A 19,953-nucleotide genomic window follows, 5' to 3' on the forward strand; every position below is an offset into this window, starting at 1 on the left:
TTCGACAAAATGAAAGGAAGAACTAGACAGTTGTCCATTCATCAAATAATATTGGATGATAGGTTATCTTATTATTTTTGGCATATAACTCAGAAGGAGTTCTATTTTAAATCAGGTTACACTGATATGAGATTACCACTTCCAGTCCTATCTACTAATCTGTTTGAACACGGTTTCTTAGCACTAACATCTATAAAAATAAGACTTTGGGATAAAATTGATACTGAAACCCAGCTCCGTTTAGCAATAATAGTTTATAGGTATGTGTGATAATAGTTCAGTAAGTAACTGCACTCATGTCTCACCCATTTAATTGAAAGTTGCATTAATAATAAAATTTTGATTAGGAGTTTAATAATACAATTAAGATTTTTAGATCAACAGTATACTGAAAATAAAAAAACTCTTAAATTTTTACACTTAGAATCTTATTTAAAGACTGTATTTAAAGGTTCTTGTTTAAAATTATTATATAAAATTAGACATGCTTAAAGTTCATTTGTATACATATTTTTGCAGCAAAGTAATATAAGATGATCAATAGGAGATTTGCAAGCCTAAATAGACATTAGGATGAAATTTTCTGACCTTTAAGAAAAGCTTGTCCATATATTTTGAAGGGGATGATGGACGGTAGCCTTCACTCTGCTATTTAACTGAATACTTTGAAAAGATAATGTAACAACTTTACTTTTAAATATGCCTATCTATAATACACAGACAAATTATTCTTTTGCCACTACTGAAAGTAGAATAATTGTTTTTACATGTCCCAACTTCAAAAAAAGTAAAGGTAATGTGACATTTTCCAAAAATTCCTTTAAGGTCACACAAGCCCAGAACTTTTTAAGGCCACGACTTTCATGTACCCAGGCAATGGTGACCCAGATCTTCCTGTTCTGGTTCCAGTGAAATTCCTGTCCACTTTCTAATTTTCTATCTCAAGGTTGCTGATCATTGTCCCATGACAGAGGGTCATCCCAGGAACACTAAATTCCATGAGACAGACATATTCTGGAGTTGAATATTTTTAGTCTATATCTTTCTGTAAAAGATAGAAAAAAATATGAGCAATTAGTTATAGGATTCTTTTTCCAAGAATATATTTGAGATAAGGGAGGTGACAGAAATGTTATTCAGATACTAGGTAATATAAAAGCAGTTCTTGGGGACCATGAGCTACATCTGAAATGGAAGAAAAGATTATTCCAGGGCAGGGTGAAGGTAGATGGCACTCATTAGTGTTTGGCCAGGAATGAGAGGGACCAGAAAAAGGAGGTGAAGGTGTCAGGTCAGAGGTGGCTCTAAGGCCCATGTGTCCCTCCTCTTTCCATGCCTAGGGTCTTCAGCACATGCAGACTAATCTGCCCTCTCCGTAGAGTCATCAAGGGTCCAGATCTTCTTAAAAGACAGCCACACAACTGTCACCATAATTCCTTTGTTGACTTACTAGGTCACAGAATCACAAGCCCAGCATGGAACTGTGCACCTGAAACTGGCCAGGGTGTGCCACAGGTTGGGAAATCCTGCAAGAAAGTAAATATCAAAACTACAGCAACCGATTGGCAACACATCCAGCCTTGGTTTGAAAAAGGAGCAGCCAGGAGCTTCCAAGCCTTGTGAGGTCAGGGAGGGGCCTTCAGTTACCAAAATAGACCAAAAGCAGAAGCTGGACCAGATGGAGGAAATCTTAGTCAGCTGTATTGCTGAGGTCTGGCCCTGTTTGCTTTCAACTGGTCAGAAGCAAGTAGACACTGTGCACACTGATGGCTCAGATCATGTGCAACATGACACAAGTACATTATATTACCAAATTTTTGCTTTTTTTTTTTTGCATAGCATACAAGAGAATCGTTGTTTTAACAGGGCTGCAATCATGATTAGAGAGCTCTTTTCACGGGGACTTCAGTAATCTTAGCATAGAAAATACAGAAATAATATTAATATAAACCGCAATAGGCATTCCTAACTGTAGTAGATGCCTCTTGGAATAACTGCTTAGGCCCTCATTTTTAGAACACTTCCCCTGCTCCGTCTTCAAAGCCCCATGGCCACATCCTTGCTACTCCAAGTGTAGTCCAAGGACCAGCAGCAGTGGCATCCCTTGGGAGCTCATTAAAAATGCAGAACTCAAGATCTCCTTTATGATCTAGAAACACAGGAAATCAGGAACAGTGCAGCCTCCACTCTGGATGTAGACCACTTGATGAGAGGTGGGCACCTGATGCAAATCATGCCAACCAGAATCTACTTTGAGAATCTTAACTGACAAACAACAATGGCACTGAGGGAAACAAGATCATACTCATTGCACACCACTACAGGGAAGGCATAGAGCACTGCTTTAGGCCAGCTACAGTGGCCCACGCAGGTAAGCCCAGCAACTCAGGAGGCTGAGGCCAGAGGATCACAAGTTTCAGGCCAGCCTCCGCAACTTAGCGAGACCCTGTCTCAAAATAAAAAAGGGGTTGGAATAATGTACACTCATACACTGCTGGTGGGACTGCAAATTGGTGCAGCCAATATGGAAAGCAGTATGGAGATTCCTTGGAAAATTGGAAATAGAACCACCATTTGACCCAGCTGTTTCTCTCCTCAGTCTATACCCAAAGTATACTACAGGGACACAGCCACATCAAAGTTTATAGCAGCACAATTCACAATAGCTAAACTGTGGAACCAGCATAGATTCCCTTAAATAGATGAATGGATAAAAAATATGGCATATATACACAATGGAATATTACTCAGCAATAAAAGAGAATAAAATCATGGCATTTGCAGGTAAATGGATAGAGTTAGAGAAGATAATGCTAAGTGAAGTTAGCCAATCCCAAAAAACCAAATGCCAAATATCTTCTTTGATACAAGGAGGCTATTCACAGTGGGATAGGGAGAGGGAGTATGGGAAGAATAGACGAACTCTAGATAGGGCAGAGGGGTGAGAAGAGAAGGAAGGGGGCACAGGGTTATTAATGATGGTGAAATGTGATAATAATTATTATCCAAAGTACATGAATGAAGACACAAATTGATGTGAATATACTATGTATACAATCAGAGATATGAAAAAAATGTGCTCTATATGTGTAATAAGAATTATAATGCATTCCGATATCGCATATAAATAAATAAATAAATAATAAAGTGCCAAGTTCATTCAAAGAATAGTCATGAAAAGAAGAGCCTTTTCAACAAAGGGTCCCCAGACAACTGAATATCCACTGGATGAGATTGACATTGGACTGTTACCTCACACCATACACAGAAATTAACCAGAGGAAACCAATACCTTAAATGTGAGGACTGAAACTTTATAGCCCTTAGAATAAAACATAGGGTGAGTCTTCATGATCTTGAATTTGGTAATGGATTCTCAGATGTGATATCAAAGGTACCAGCAACATAAGAAGAAAAACAGGCTTAATTAAATTAAAAATATTGGTGAGTCAAAGGACATTATCAAGAGAGTGGAAGAGAGTATACAGAATGGGAGAAAATATTCCCAAACCATATATGTAATAAAGGTCAACTTTAGAATATATAGAGAGCTCTTAGAATTCAATAACAAAAAGACAAACAACCCACTTAGAAAATGCACAAAGAACAAAAAGAGACATTTCTCCAAAGAAGGTGTGCAAGTAGCCAAGAAGTACTAAACTAAAGGAAACATTGAATAACGTTAGCTTTCAGGGAAATTCAAATCAACATAACGAGGTACCATTTCACACCTACTAGCACAGCTTTAAATTTAAAAAAATAACCTTGTAAGTTACTGCTGAGAATATAAAATGGTAAAGCCACTGTAAAAAATAGTATAGTGGTTGCTCAAAAAGTTAAATAGAACATTATCATAGGACCCAGAAATTCCACACCCATGTCCATATCCAAAAGAATTGAAAAGAGATACTCAGTAAATACATGTACACATATGTTCATAGCAGTTTGATTCACAGTAGCCAAAAGGAAACTATTCAAATATCTGTGAAAGAATGAATGGAATTTTTAAAAGTGATACACACACACACACACACACACACATATACATACACATACACACAGGTGTGTATATACATATATTTGTATATTGGGAGATATGTATGCATGTATATATAAAGTGCATATACATACTATATTTATAATATCCATAAACTTAAAAGAAGCCAGAAACAAATGATCTGATAGTATATGATGCAATTTATGTGAAAAATAGAACTGATATATCCATAGAGACAAAAAGGATTGGTGGTTGTCAGGGGCTCGGGAAGGGGAAAAGGGGTAAAATCAGTTGATGGATATGGAGTTTCTTTGGGGGTTGAAAATAATTTAGAACTAGATAGAAGTGGTGGTTGCACAACATTGTGAATGTTCCAAATACCACTGTATGGTTGACTTAAAAAGGCTTAATTTTGAACCTGATTCAATGGCACGTGCCTGTAATACCAGCAGCTTAGGAAGCTGAGGCAGGAGGATCCAGAGTTCAAAGCCAGCTTCAGCAAAAGTGAGGTGCTAAGCGCCTCTGTGAGACCATGTCTCTAAATAAAATACAAAATAGGGCTAGGGATGTGGCTCCGTGGTCAAGTGCCCCTGAGTTCAATCCCCAGGACCACCCCCCAAAAAAGAAAGGGTTAATTTAATATGTGTATTATACCTCAATTTTAAATATATGTGTATAGAGAGAGAAAGAGAAAGAGATAAAGGGAAATACTATGAAGTATGTTATGGTTTATACATATGCTGTCTCCTAAAAGCTCATGTGTGAGATGTTCTATCCCACCTAGGACAGTGTGTCTCACTGCACTGTCATCAAAACTCAACAATCCTGTCCAAAGAGTCCTATTACTAATCTCATTTCACAGTTGAGAAAACTGAGATGTAGAGCTAAATTAGTCTGCTCTGAGTTAAATGGCTTGTGATGGAAATGGAATTTGAATTCATGTTCTTCCAAGTCTTCAGCTATTTGTTTTGTCCCGAGCAACTGAATTTTTGCTTAAAATTAACTGTGTCTGTGAACACTTAACCCTTGATGTTGGTGCAACCCATCAGGTATGAATGACAGAGCCAAGAGAACACATATCATCCATCATCCCTTGCCTAGAGCCTGAAGTCAACAGAATTAATTTATCACTCTTTCCTACACAGGTTTCCACGTGGAAGCACAAATCAGTAGACACTGTCATGTGTTATGCAATTTCATGGGCTCAGAGTTGGGATAAGTTGTGTCAAAGGGGGTGGGGAGGTTTTGTCTGTTTTCGCATCCAGGTATGCATGGTTAATTAAAAGTAAAATAAGATCTAAGAACACATTCTTGAATTAAATATGAGCTAATATTTAATGAATGTATGTTTGATAAAGATGCTTTGACTTTTTCTAGGTCTACCTGAAAAAAACAGGAATAAAAACTATTACAGGACCTTGAGAAAGATTAGTTTTTGGAAAAACTAAATTGTTCTTTTTCATAATAGCCACATCTAACTCCATATTTGGCCTTAATAATTACTCACACAAATGAAAGCATAATAAATAGACTTAGAACTAGAAAGGTTGTCAAGTGGCTCTATTTTTATTTCTGTCATATTCTGGCATAGACATCTTATTCCCCAACAAGTGAAAAGTAGGTATGCCTGCACTTTTTATTTCTGGAAAAAGTCGATTACTGATGTCTTCCTCTTGATTCACAAAGCAAAGAATATTAGAAATCAAAGGAAATTATCTCAGTTAAAGAGCATGCAAAAAGTCTGGGTTTGATCTTAGTACTATGGGGAAAAATCAAAGGAAATGAAACTAAAATTCCATTTCTATACAAAGGGCACCAAAATGAAGCCCAGAGAGGTTCAACAAGTTGGACGACTATAGTCCAGTTGGAAGATTATAGACCAGAACCCAAGTAATCTGATCTCTAGGTAGAAAATTTCCCAACCCAATTCAATTTGGGTTTCAGAGAACACATGGGAGCTTCACTTGATAACACCAAAACTAGGCAGAAAGTCACTATCTTCAAGCCCATACATCCAGGCTTTATTTAAATTTAAAGATTTAACCAATGCTGTACAAGCTGCCTGCAGAAAGCCTCCACAAAAAGAGGTTCATGAGCAACACTATATCCAGACAAAAATGGCAGAGGATGAGCATCAGCTCAATTTGAACCGACTCCAGGGTAATGAGGCATTTCCCAGAGAATTCAGACTTGAACCAAATAAGGCAGAACACTGAGTGGAGTGAAATATGTTTAAAGGAGCTTTGAAGAACTTGGTTTTGTGACTTTTAAATTCTTTTACCTATTGTAAATTAAACTTGTAGAATGTGACTACATTCTTTTGTAGGGAAGCAAGTGATAGGTAAGTCGGTGGCAGGAGGTTTATAGTGGTTGGGTCCTCTGCACCCCCTTCCTCCACTCTCACCCCTCCCTCAGAGGTGAACACATTGTTTTCCTTCTCTCTCCATATTATTAAAATGGGCTTTTCAAATAGTCTTACAAATCTTCCTGCTACAAAATCCAAAACATACAAGTATCCCCATCCATTAGCCACCCCGTTTGAATAGAGGAAGCAGCCATTCCCATCATTTAAAAGGATTCTTTTAAATCCTTCCAGAGACAGCCTAAGTATTTATAAACACTAATTTATTGATATATTTTATACAAACATCAGTATACTCTACATACCATTCTGCACCTTCTTTTATTACCATACAGATTGATATATTTTTTTGCTTATAACTATATATAAAGCACTCTCTTTCTTTTTATAGGTTGTATAATTTATTTAACTATTCTCCTGAAAGATATTTAGATTGTTCTTGAACTTGGGAATGACTTTGAAAAACTACATATGTTTTGCAAAGGCTAGAATAAGCTCCCAGAAGTGGATTTTCTGGATAAAAGGAATGTGCATGCATAATTTTGATATACAGTCTCTCCCTTGAGGAAATATTGTTTTTATTTTAATTCCCTCTAGGATTTCCCTACCTCCCCTCTTACACCTGCCACTTCCTTTAAATCTGTTGGTAATAGTATTGGAATTGGATGAAATGTCTGTTTACCCACCTTGACCAATATTATGTGTAATCTGAACTTTTGGGGTTTGGGCAACATGATAGTAATTTTATTTATCATTTTCTTATAATTAATGAGCTTGAGTATATTGGAGAATATTCTATTTTTCCTAATTGTTTATGAATTGTTCGTGTCCTTTGCTTGTTTTTCTACTGGGTTGCTGGTCTTTTGTTGTTACTGTTGTTTGTAGTAACTTTTCATAGCCAGGATTCCCAACTAGAGCACCAGGCTCCTGAACCACAGGGTTGTAATGGTCACTTAGCTGAAGCCCCCAGGTGACCAGTGTAACAGGGGCAGCCTGAACAGCACTGACTACATGTACCACAACCTGAGATGATTGACCGACCTCCAGTCTGTGCATACTTCTTCCTAGGCACAAGGTTGTGTTTGGGATGTATTGATATATTTTTTATTTGTTTTAATTAGTTATACATGACAGTAGAATGCACTTATGCTCTTTGATATATCATACATAGATGGGGTATAATTTCTCATTTTTCTGAGTGTACATATTGCAGAATCATATTGGTCATGTGGTCACATATATACATACAGTAATAATGTCTGTTTTGTTCTGCTATCTTCTATCCCCACATCCCCTCCCCTCACCTCCCATCACTTCCCTCTACCTAATCTAAGGTAACACTATTCTTCCCTAGTGCCCCCTGCCTTATTGTCAATTAGCATCTGCATATTAGAGAAAACATTTGGCCTTTGGTTTTGTGGGATTGGCTTATTTCACTTAGCATGATATTCTCCAACTCCATCCATTTACTGGCAAATGTCATAATTTTACTCTTCTTTAAAGTTGGGTAATATTCCATTGAGTATGTATACCACATTTTCTTTATCCATTCATTTGTTGAAAGGCATTGAAGTTGGTTCCAGAGTCTAGCTATTGTGAATTCAGTTGCTATAAACATTGATGTTTCTGTGTCACTATAATATGCTGATCTTAAGTCCTTTGGGTATAAACCAAGGAGTAGGACAGCTGGGACAAATGGTGGTTCTTTTCCCAATTTTCTGAGGAATCTCCATACCACTTTCCATAGTGGTTGCACCAATTTTCAGTCCCACCAGCAGTGTATGAGTATATTTTTTCCCCACATCCTCACTAACATGTATTGTTGCCTGTATTCTTGATGATTATCATTCTAACAGGAGTGAGATGAAATCTTAGTTTTTGATTTGCATTTCTCTAATTGCTAGAGATGTTGAACACTTTTTCATATATTTGTTGATCAATTGTATTTCTTCTTCTGTGAAGTATCTATTCAGTTCCTTAGCCCATTTATTGATTGGGTTATTTGTTTTTATGGTGTTAAATTTTTTGAGATCTTTATATATCCTAGAGTTTAACGCTTTATCGGAAGTGCATGTGGTAAAGATTTTCTCCCAATCTGTAGGCTCTCTCCTCACATTTTTAATTGTTTCCTTTGCTGAGAAAAAGCTTTTTAATTTAAATCCACCCCATTTATTGATTCTTGATTCCCACTGTACCAGCAGTTTGGAATCTGTTTTCCCTCATTTAACTCTTAGGGTTTTTAATTTTTTTTAATCTCTATTATTCTGAAATTTCATTAAGACAGATTTACTATGAGTTTTTTTTGTTGTTGTTCTTGTTTGTTCATTGGTTTTTGTTTTAGTTGTTATTGTTTTGATTTTTGGTCATAGTGCTAGATAGTTGTTGCCCTCTATTGTTGATACCATTGTGTCCTGTAGTTCTAGAAAGTTTTCTTATATGATTTCCTTCATGCTTTCCTTCTCACAGTTCCTCTGGGTCTCCTTCTAGGTGAGGTCTGTTTCCTGTGGATGGATCTTCTAATGTCCGTATCATTTCTCTCCTCTTGTCCATATCTCCATCATTTTATCTTTACCTATTGAAAGATCAACTCGGTTGTATTTTCCAGTCTTCCTCTTTTATTTTGCTATAATATTATTCATTCCCAAGAGCTTCTTATTATAATCATTTTATTTTCAGAGAACAAATTTCTTACCGTGGGATACAATGTCATCTCTCACCTCTTTGGAGACATTAGCTGCATGGTATTTTAAAGTTTTCTTCTCATCCCTGCATCATGTCTTTCCTTTTTTCCTTATGTTTGTTTGCCTCAAATTTCTGACAATCTTGAATGCCCATGTATGTTTCAGAGAGGCTCTAAGTGAATAAGGCTTATCAGAAGTGGCTTTCACATTTGGGCACCTCCAGGTTCCAAAGTGTGGAGCTATTTGCTCTGGGGAAAAGTCCCCTGATCTAATTCCTGTGCATAGCTGCTGGTCTTCTGTGAGCAGAGCAAGGCAAGAGAGCAAGGTAATGCAGATTGTCATTCATTATCTATTTTTTTACCCCAGCAACACACTTTCTCCATTGTGCCTGAAATTTCCAACACCAGAGCTGCTCCTTATCTCATCTGTTCATGCAATAAACCTGCATTCTTCTGTCTGGAGACAAGGAGAGCAATCTGGAAAACTAACTGCTCTGGGTGAAGGCTGTGGTCCTGACATCTGTTTGAAGATTCCAGGTTGTCACTGAACTTCTGCAGTACGTGATGCTTTCCAGTTCAGATTCTTCAAGAAAATTTATGGAATGTTTTCCCTCAAGAAAGCTTTTTAGTTTAATTCCATCCCATTTATTGATTCTTGATTTTACTTCTTGCACCCTGCTTAATTAAACATGAAAATGTAGTTTCCTCTTCTCTGCTAAGTCACTTCTTTTGTTCCATTTTCCATCTTCCAGAAGTTTATTTCAATCTCTTGTCCACGGGTGAATCCTCTCTTCTTCGCCCTTCTGGGTTTGGACTTTTTATATTCTTATGTCCTTTGAAAGTGGTCTTGGGTGGGGAGGTGGGGGAGAGAGAGAAATATGCATAGATACTTAATCTGCAATGTTTCAACCAGTCTTAAAGTTACGCTCATAACATGAATTGAGAAAGTTTGCACCATTTTTCTATTTTCAGGGAGAGTTAATATTACATATTCTTTGGTAAAAATTTATTCCAAAAGGGTATAAACCCATGATCCTTTTTTTAAAAGATTTCTTTTAAAGATGAACACAATAACTTGACTTTGTTTGTCTGTTTGTTTTTATGTGGTGCTGAGGATCAAATCCAGTGCCTCCCATGTGCTAGGCAAGCACTCTGCTGAGCTATTAATCAGTGCACCCTCCACCCCAGAATTCTTTAAAAGGTTGAATTTTTAAAAATTTTTTATTTGTTCTAATTAGTTCTACATGACAGTAGAATACATTTTAACACATCATACATAATGGAGTATAGCTTTTCATTTGTCTGGTTGTACATGATGTAGAGTATGTATGATTACACTGGTTGTGTAATCATATATGCACCTAGGGTAACAATATCTGATTTATTCTCCTGTCATTTCCACTGCCACAACCCTCCCCTCCCTTCACTCCCCTCTGTCTAACCCAAAGTATCTCTGTTCTCCCTGTTGCCCTTATTTTAAATTAGCATCCACATATCAGAGAAAACATTCAGCCTTTGGTTCTTTGGGATTGGCTTATTTCACTTAGCATGATATTTGCCAGTTCCATACATTTACTGGCAAGTGCCGTAATTTCATTCTTTAAGACTAAGTAATGTTATATTGTGTATTTAAACACAATTTCTTTATCCATTCATCTGTTGAAGGGCAGCAAGTTTGGTTCCAAAGTTTAGCTATTGGGAATTGTGCTGCTATAAACATTGATGTGGCTTCGTCACTGTAGTATGCTGATTTTTAGTCCTTTGGGTTAGACTGAGGAGTGGGTCAAATGGTGGTTCTATTCCAAGTTTTCTGAGGAGTCTCCATACCACTGTCCATAATGGTTGCACCAATTTGCAATCTCATCAGCAATGTATGAGTGTACTTTTTCCCTCACATTCTCACCAATATTTATTGTTGCTTGTATTCTTGATAATTGTCATTCTGACTGGAGCGAGATGGAATCTCAGTGTAGTTTTGATTTGCATTTCTCTCATTGCTGGAGCTGTTAAACATTTTGTTCATATATTTGTTGATGGATTGTATTTCCTCTTCTGTGAAGTGTCTGTTCAGTTCCTTAGCCCATTTGTTGATTGGGTTATTTTGGGTTTTTGTGTGTTAAGTTTTTTGAGTTCTTTATATATTCGGAGATTAATGCTCTGAGTTGCATGTGTTAAAGATTTTCCCCCATTCTGTAGGCTCTCTCTTCACATTATTGATTTTTTCCTTTGCTGTGAAGAAGCTTTTTAGATTGATGCCATCCCATTTATTGATTCTTGATTTTACTTCTTGCACTTTAGAAGTCTTGTTAAGAAAGTCAGTACCTGAGCCAACATAGTGGAGATTTGTGCTTACTGTTTCTGCAATTAGGCACAGAGTCTCTGTTCTAGTGCTTAAATTAAAGGTTGATTTTTTGACTGCTATTTCAACTTCTCTGTTACTGATTTATTTAGTTTATTTTTTTATTTTTATTTTTTATTTTTTTACTTTTTGTCACACCTTCTCAAAACACATTTATAGCTTCTTACCTTTTGTCTTATTCTTTCTTCTGTTTGTTCTGAACCATAAGAATCAGGGACATCGAAACATTATTAACAATAGCTAAAATGTGGAAGCAACCCATATTTACATAAACAGAAGAATGGACAAATAAGTGATATATACACATAACAGAATATTATTCAGCCCTTAAAAAGGAAGGGAATTCTGTTACATATCTCAGTATAGATGAGCTTTAGGACATTACACTGAGTGAAATAAATAAGCCAGTCACCAAATTACAAATCTTTCATAATTCTGCTTATATAAGGACCTCTCAACTTCATAAGACTGCAATTAGAATGGTGGTAGCCAGAGGCTAAGAAGGAGAGAAAGGGGAGTTGTATAAAGGACACAGAATTTTTGATAAAGAAAGTTCTATGGATGAATGGAAGTGACAGTTGCAACAGGAATATGATTGCACTCGATGTCACTGACCTGCACAATAAAAAATTGGTAAAGAAGGTAGATCTTATACACATTTTACCTCAATTTTAATTTTTTAATTTAAGAAAAGGATCAAAGAAAATTTCTTGATGTGCTGATTTTGCTTATTTTACACATTTCATTTTCATTTCCTATATTGAAGTTTTTAAAAAATCATTTTATTTTAGAATCATAAAATTTCCACCTGGTTCTTTTTTTTTTTTATTCCAGGTCTTCTTATTTTGCAGGGATTCCTTCAAATAATCCATCATCAGGGGGTAATGATTTTTACCTTTATCTTAAAGTAGATTTCTATTGCTTATTTCCTTTTCTGTAACATCTCCTGGATCCTGGGCTCCCCTTTGTACTGGGAATTCCTTCCTTGCCTGTCTGTGAAGGTGGTGCGCCTTCTCTGTATCTGGCTCTTGGTGAGGGTGGAGAGGGGTGTTCTGGGTGTGGAAAAGTCTCCTTCTTTATATTCAGGGGCCTCCACGGGTGCTTCCTTCCCTCTTAGCCACAAATGCTCCCTCTCTCACTATCTGATTTGGTCATTGCTTCTAGATGTTTAGCAGAAGTTGAGGTTGGGGGAAAGGGACTGGACTTGACCAGCTGGCCTTTCAAACGCAGCTTTCCAGTGACTAGCCCTGAAGTCCCCAGGAGTCCCAGTAGGACCTGTGCTTTATCTAGAGACTCTGGCAGGGGCTCCCTCACACCATCTTATCTGCACTGCCCCCTTTCCCTGGGGTGTCTTCTGGTCTGGATTTTCTTCTTTCTTGTTTTCCCTCATTTTTGAGAACTGTTTTCTCCAGCCTTGTTGACAAATGGCACTCAATCTTGTCTTTTCAGTGCTACCCTAGCCTTACTAACACAGGGAATTTTCATCTGGGTGTACCTTCCACCTTTGCCCGGACTGACATTTGCTCTCCATCGTGTCTTTTTTAAAAGCCTTTCTGGGCAGGGCCGCCTTTCTTCTTAGGTCCACACCAAGCTGGTGCATGGCATGTTTTTGAATGGTGCTGAATATTTCTCCACACCTGAATGGGACCCAGAGAGCCATTCACAGTCACACAAGCCCAGATAGACAAAGGGGACCCTTAGGACCTGTAGAAAGTGCTTTTCTCCACCAACAGCTAGGTAAATGAAGCCTGCCATTTTTGCATACCACAACCTCACAAACCCTTCCCAAGGGGGTGTGGAGAGGCCGCTGTGTTCTGCACACCAAGAGAGGAAACACTGGCAGTTTTGATACCAATGCCATAAAGAATCAATGCACAGCCATGGGGTAGAGGAGGACATAAGGCGTCCTTTTGTTCCGTGGCAATTAGTGCATTCCGGTAGAGCCAGTTCTGGGCAGGGGGCAGAGGGAGTAGCCACAAAATGGCCTTTGTCTGGACTCCCATAAAAAAATTCCAACCAGTGGGAGTGAACACACGCAGAGTCCAGAGAGTCGATTGTAGATGTCCCAGATCTTGGCTGTTACAGTGAAATAATTCCAGGAATTCATGGACCGGGGTCTATAGGAGAAAAACAAATCCTTCTCCAAGAAAAGGTGCCTCTTTCCAAAGAGTTAATTTTGTTATTAAGGACTGATTGCTATAAGACATTTTTTTTCCTCTTCATCTCATCCCCACTTGTACCCTCAGTTCCCTCATCCACACATAGAAATGTGTATTTGGCCATTTGGGTCTATGGTTAAATCATCTGAAAACAGTTTTACAGCTTTGGAGCTATAGACAGACATGTAAAACTTGCTCTCTAGGCAGGTACATTGATCCTCATTTTAGAAGTGGCAAAGTGAAGGCCCAAGAGTTAACTGGATAGAGTCAACCAGCAGCAGTGAAATTCGAACCCAGATCTGTGTACCTGTATTATTTGGGTACCTTATCAACTATACAAGAGCCCTGTGCTAACAGGAAATACTGGCACCATGGTGAGACTGCCCGGGTCCAAATTTGGCCTTGTTTACCTGCAAGCTAGGAGAAGAGCACATCTCTGTGCTTTGCTTTCCTTGACTTTATAGTGGACATGATGACCATGACTGCCTCGTAGCACTCCTGGAGCACTGAGTGATGGAAGATGGGATATGCTCCCAACAAACAGTACCTGCTCTCAGTAGAACTTAGGATCGACTGCACCTGCTTTGGAAGACTCTTCCAACTTGGAAGAATTTGCACGGAAGTGTTTGACTCTCACGTTGAGTGTTCAGTATACATTGGGAAGGTAGCTGGCCAGATGAATGATGTTACTTTTTGACTGCTTGGGCATTAATTGAACTTGGAAACCAGAGTAGAGGTATGGGCCAGGAGCTCGCTGGTCTTTTTCTTTCTTCCAAGAGGATGAGATGTGTTTTGGAGGTTCATGAAGCACTCTGAGAGGGTGTGGTGCTGAGCCCTTGAAATAAAAGTCCTAGCACCAAAGGCCACCTTGGTCACGAACAGGATTCTTTGATTTCTTAGTGGTACAAATAAAGAGGGTAACATAATAGAACTATAGAATTCTGCAGCTTTGTTCCCTGCAACCTACCATTTTTTTTTTGAAAAGGAACAAATCCAAGTCATTACATGCCAAATGGTAATCTCAGATTAAATTGAGAAAGTTTTAAGATGTCAGACCGCCAACAATAGGAGCAAACCTCTGCAAAGCAATATAATAAAGTACAGGAAGATATACTTGGGTCCTTCCTAGGTAGTGAATTCACTTTATTGCCTGGTATAGAATGTTTTTTTTTAGTTTCATTTATAATGATTCATGTCCACTGGACTCTGGCATATCATTTAATTTTATGAAGTTTGAACTTTTTATTAGTGGAAGGGTGGGAGCAGGGTGTGGATTTAATGCTCACCCTAGGAATCATCTCTCTGGTCTGCCCCAGTCCACCTGGAATGATTCAGAATATTGTTGTTGTCGTCGTCATCATTATCATCATCAGAGATGTCACTCATAGTTCAATGGGGTCCCAAGTGCTGCAAGGGTTCGGAATTGGTTCCAGTTATGGAGTCACTATCTGATTCTACTTTAGAATTTTCACGAAACTGAAACATTTTTTAGTACTGGGGATAAAACACAGAGCCTCCTTCATGCTGGGCAAGCATTCGGGGTTACGTGTCTATGTCCCAGTTTCTCTAATGAAATATTTTAGTACTGTTGAGGTCAGTTATGATATATTGATGGTCCGTATAAATAAGTCGAGTATTGTTATTTTCTTGACATTTTCATTGGCCAATCAGTGCCTAACCTTGTCCATGTGTGTTTCTCTTTAAAGACACTTTATTTAATATACAGTCACTTCTCTGATTGTGTGATTTACTGATTCAACCAATTATAAATCAAAAAATGTTTGGAAAAAATTGTCCCTTTATTGAACATGTACAGACATTTTTATTGTCATTATTATCCAAACAATAGAGCATAATAAATATCTTAATAGCATTTACATCGTGTTAGGTATTTATTACAAGTAATCTAGAAATGATTTAAAGTATACTGGGAAATATGCATAAATTACATGCAAATACTACATCACTTTATGTAAAGGACTTGAGCATCCATGGTTTTTTTTTTTTTTTTATCTGCACAGGGTCCTGGAATCCATCTCCTTTTGGATATCAAAGGACAACTCTATATTGTTCATCCATTAATATTGAATTTAAACCACACTATAACTCGTGCCTGAACAAAATTTATCTAACACGTATACTTTCTCTTAAAGCATCAACTTTGGCGATGAAAAATTTTAGTGAGTAGAAAAGTTCACAAATAGAATTCACAAATAATAAGACCTGAATGTAGATAGAAAATTCTGGTTGCAAATTAGAAGGCAGAAGGATATACAGGTTAAGAGTAAGAATTATACTATCTATGCTCAAATCCTGCCTCCACATGCTAAGTGGAAAAAATTCTCCTTTGTATATTAGCATTATCATGTCACTCATGTCTGCAACATGTACTGATAAAAATACTACATGGATTGGTGTGGAGTTTGAAAGAGTTAAAACACATAAAATTCTCAGAATAGTGCTTGCCCTGTAATAATGTTAACTAGTCTTTCTTACCTCCCTTTCCTGCCTGACATTATTAAGGGCTATAGAGTAAGGGGAATAACTCTGAATTAAAAGGACCTCTAGGGTTGTATACTTGGAAAAATAGGAAAAATTTCACCATGTTCCATCTGACAAAGAAAAATCAAATAAAACTTTGTAGTATTCAGTATGATGATAAGTATGTGTTCCTGTAAGTTTCTAGAAGTTTCTGAGACTACTACTTTCATTTCTGTAATAATTTATTTCCACTGGACTTTGACACATTATACTTTTTATGAAGCTTAATGTTCTGCCCTCTAGGAGAGCAGAAAATGGGAATGAGGTGATGTTTATACAACTTGCATCAATACCCTTTTGGCTCAGAGCCCAAAGTATGATTCACTGTATCATACTTGGCTGTTTAATCTCTAGATAAATATTCAAAAACTCACCTGCCTTACAGTCTGTACCATGTAGCTGAACAACCATCCCATAAGAGTTCATGCACAGCACAATTTCATTTTCTTAGAAAGTAAATAAACTTCTCTTTTGAAGGTTAAACTTGCAAACAGCTAGGTATGGCAAGAGAGCAGATGAGAAATGGGAGATAAGAAAAAAATACAAGCAACCTCATTAACAGCGATTTTAAGGATTAATTAGTAATGATGTTGATTTTAAGTGTCCCTTCCCCTAGAAAACAGGGTTCTTATCTAATAAAGTTGAATTCAGAGGGAAGAATAAAATGGTTACCAGAGGCAGAGTGAGAGGGGGGAGAGAGGGAGGGAGGAGTTAATCAAAGGGAATGAAGATTTGGAAGTTTTAGGTAGCAATACATTTTGAGATCCATTACACAGCAGGCAGACTATGGTCAAGAATAATGTGAATTTCAAAATACTAAGAGAGTATGAGCTGGGGGTATGGCTCAGTGACAGAGAATATACTTAGCAGGCATGAGGTCCTGGGTTCCATCCCTAGCACCAAATAAATAAATAAATAAATAAAAGTTGCCAGTTTTTCCACTATTATAAACACTGAAGCACCAAACATTCTTTCATTATTTTCTTAGGAAAAGTATTTTTAGAAATGAAATTGCTGGATTAAAAGATTGCACTTTGGGGGCTGGAGTTGCAGCTCACTAGTAGAGCACTTGCCTAGCCCAAGTGAGGTACTGGGTTCAATCCTCTGCACCACATAAAAATAAATAAAGTAAAGACATCATGTCCATATACAAGTAAAAAAAAATTTTTTAATCGCACTTTTTACAACTGTAATAAATAGTGCTACATTAGCCTCCAAAGATACTGTACTATTTAAATCTCCCACTAGTGAGAAATCAAAGTGTTCATTTCCCCCTCCTGAGAGAATAAAAAAATCTCAAATACTTTCCATAAGAAATAACAGTAAGTAAGGTGATGGATAGGCCAATGTATCTGATTTAATCATCTCATGTTGTACACATATATCAAAACACCACAATGTATGTCATAAATATATGTAATTATGATTTTTCAATCCATATAAATAAAACAACTTATAAAGAAAAATAGGATGTGTGAAGGCATACTGATAATAAAGATGATCATCCTCATGCCCTTTATGAATATCTGAGCTGTCTCCATACATGCCTCAGTCCCTGAGGGAGAAAGAGGGAAAGACAGCTTTCACATGGCACAAGGATTATGGCAGAAATTTGTTTCAGCTCATGGATGTGAGCTGCAAGAATAGCCACAGATCCTCAGAGAAATAGTAAATAAGGGAGAGCAAATACCTGAATCTGCCCTACTGAATGTCGTCTATTAATGGTGGTTCCCATTGCCATTATTAAGGTTCTGAGATGGTGTTCAGTAAGAAACAGTGCTATGCGAATGATTCTTCCATCCATGCACTGCATTAAGTACCTTTTAAGCATCAACTCATTCATTCCCCATGGTGGACACAATTGTTAGTATTGTCATTTTATTGATAAAGAAACTTGCATAAAGTTGGTCTACAAAGCTGGGTGCTAAGAAATGTCTTTGTGTATCATCAAGGTGTCTCATTGGTCAGAACCCTCTGGCTGGGAGGTCACACATTTGAATACAGTAGTTCCTGGTTAGAGCACTTAGAGTAGCCAGGGGAACTTGGACACTTAGGTAGCCTTTCTGTGCCTCCATTTCCTAATCCACATAATAAAGGTACCAATAGTTCCATATAACAGGATTTCTCTGACCTGGACAATATATGGAAAGTGCTTAGCCTGGCACATGGCAGACAGCAAGTGTAGCAAGTGCTTAATAAGGCGTTCAATTTTATTGTTGCCATTACAGTCCTTCCAGGGTGCATTGTGGGTGGTGACGCTGATGCTGCATTTCTGGCCCCACCCAAGGAGTCAGCCTCCAAAGTCCCTTGATGGGAAAATGATGAAGGCTCATCTAGAAGGGATGGCACTGACTCATACCAGATAAACTTCAGTCAGACTAAATGAAACTTCCCATTTGGTCCCAGCGATCTGTCTTCATGCAAAATCATCAAGCTATACCCAACAGTACAAAAATCCTCTCCCAAATAACCTAGAAATTTCAGCGGACATATAATCAAATGTGCTTTATTGCAAAAATGGCCAAATCACATAGCAAAAAAAAAAAAAAAAACAGAAAATGCAAACAAACAAACAATTCTAAAAACAAAGCCCATGCACAGTCTCTCTCTGCAATAACCACTGTCAACATGTTTGCATGTATAAACTTCCAGGCGTTTTCTATGCATATTCATCTAATATACATTCATTTATCACCAAAAAAATAAAAAATAAATGTGATCATATGGCTTTGTAAGTTATGTCATTTCAGTTGATGGATTGTATTTTTCCTTGGTGGCCTGCCAGCAGCTGTCTTAAGCGTTTGTCAGATTTTCCTGACCCCATTAGGTTGGCAACACTATAACCACTTTACAAATGGGAAAATTAATGTTTTGAGAGCTTAAGTAAACTTGCCAAAGTCCAAAAGCAGCAAAACCAGGCTTCATCCCAGATGCCTAAGGCTGTTCTCAAAACCAAATGTTACGATTCTACCATAGCATTTGCGGTGGCTGTGTTGTGCATCCTTTGCATACACTGTAACTGAGCCACACTTCATTTGTACAGTCCCCAATTATTGTGCATTTAGAATGTTGCCAGTTTTTCCACTATTATAAACATTGTGGCACCAAACATCTTTGAACATTCTTTAGTTATTAGGAAAAGTGTTTCTAGAAGTGAAATTGCTGGATTAAAAGACTGTACTTTTTCCAGCTATTAATCAATAGTGCTACATTGGCCTCCCAAGATGCTATACTGTTTTAAACTCCCAGTAATGAAAATAAAGGTATTCAGTTCCATCTCCTTCATTGTATAGTCCTTTGACAAATATTTATCTATCAAATATTTATCTATCCAAGAGAAAGGTAGATCTTTCCATCTTCTAAAGTTTTCTTTGATTTATTTCTTTAGGGTTCTGTAGTTTTCATTGTATAGATCTTTCACCTCTTTCATTAAGTTGATAGTTGATTCCCAGGTTTTGTTTTGTTTTTTGTTTTTTGTTTGTTGTTGTTGTTGCTGTTGTTGTTGTTTAAGTTTATTGTAAAAGGGGTAGTTTTCCTTGTTTCCCTTTCTGAGGATTTGTCACTGATATATAGAAATGACTTTGATTTATGGGAGTTGATATTATATCCTGCTACTTTGCTGAATTCATTTACTGGTTCTCGAAGTTTTCTGGTGGAGCTTTCTGGGTCTTCTAGGTATAGAATCATATCGTCCACAAATAGTGCTAATTTAAGTTCTTGTTTTCCTATATGTATCCCTTTAATTTCTTTTGTTGAATTGCTCTGGCCAGTGTTTCCAGAACTATACTTATTTAATACTTATTTAACTTAGAAGTGGTGAAGGAGGGCATCCCTGTCTTGTTTCAGTTTTTAGAG

The sequence above is a fragment of the Ictidomys tridecemlineatus genome, chromosome 3, assembly GCF_052094955.1.
Source record: "Ictidomys tridecemlineatus isolate mIctTri1 chromosome 3, mIctTri1.hap1, whole genome shotgun sequence".
NCBI lineage: Eukaryota > Metazoa > Chordata > Mammalia > Rodentia > Sciuridae > Ictidomys > Ictidomys tridecemlineatus.